The 1,214-nt window shown below is 37.5% G+C and overlaps 1 long non-coding RNA gene across 1 annotated transcript; it reads right to left on the reverse strand.

The window, feature by feature from the left end:
- Window positions 1–211: 211 nt before the first annotated feature.
- On the reverse strand, window positions 212–1,214 carry LOC140546421 (uncharacterized). Its single transcript, XR_011978343.1, has 2 exons — window positions 1,178–1,214; window positions 212–881 (listed from the first exon to the last, which is right to left on the reverse strand). It is a non-coding gene; the product is annotated as an uncharacterized lncRNA (long non-coding RNA).

The following is a 1,214-nucleotide window of genomic DNA, read 5'->3' on the forward strand; positions in this document are numbered from 1 at the left end:
ATCTGGATTAATCTACTTATTGACTTTAAAGGAAAGTGTTTATCTGTATAAGTGTGTGCTCACCACTTGTGGGAAGTGTAGTTTGTATAAAAAAAAAAAAACTGACAGCTTAAATGAAGCCAAATAAACTACTGACACCCTGTTTGGGCTATTAATGTAGTCATGAATATTCATGATTAGCATAGAGTAAAAAAGAATAAACAATTAAAGATTTAATAAATGTATGCATTTATTTACTTTTTTTTTTTTTTGAGAAACATCCATTGAATCAACCGAGATTTAACTGATTTCAGACTGTAATGATGTTCTCTCTCAGCTTCCAGACACTGGGTCAGGGTTATGGTCATGGTCATCCTCATCAATCCAGATCCCTCCATCAGGCTTCCTGAACTTTACCTCATTGCTGGCGGTCACAATGCAGCATGCGCCGTTCAGTACTTCAAAATTCAGAGCGATGGTCTCAACGTAAACCTCACCATCTTCTGGATCTTCAACAAAGATGCTGGCAAAGCCTTCTGCCACACTGGGACCTTTGAGGTAGTGTTTTGGTGCCAGGTTGATGAATACCATCTCTGCCTTTGGCTTGAAGATCTTCTTGGTGGTCTCTGAATACAAGAAGTCTTCAAGATTGAGCTTTTCTTTGTGGTAGAAGATTCTCAGCTTCTTTCCTGTTGCGTTGGCCACAGTGCTGGCTGATCCCTCAGCACTAGAGTATGTATAGCACACTGGTTGACAGATGACAGGGACTGGACACGGAACGCATCCCCCATAGTTGTTATACATGGAATAGCCCTGTGCGCTATAGGTATTTGTAATACCCAATTTAAACGAATCATTGATGTAACCAGTGTTATTACCCATCTTTTATATCCTACGAGAACCTACAGAAAAAGAGTGAAACCTTATCACACAGTGCAGCTATTTGATCTGTTCATTACTCAAAATGCTATAAGTGTCCCAGTTAAACAGCATACAATATATATGAAAAAAATATAAAATAGGAATGTCCAATACAATTTTACACATCATAGCAATACATATTAAAACAGTGTAAACTTTAAGAAGCAACTTAAAAGGATGATAAATGTTCAGCATTCTCTAATCTGCTTCACTGTATTAATACATATCAGAAGATAAACAGCTAAACAGATCAGATCCAATAAATATTATCAGTTACCTGTATAGAGCTTGAATGGTCACTGTAGCCCCTGTGA

Source organism: Salminus brasiliensis, chromosome 24, assembly GCF_030463535.1.
Source record: "Salminus brasiliensis chromosome 24, fSalBra1.hap2, whole genome shotgun sequence".
NCBI lineage: Eukaryota > Metazoa > Chordata > Actinopteri > Characiformes > Bryconidae > Salminus > Salminus brasiliensis.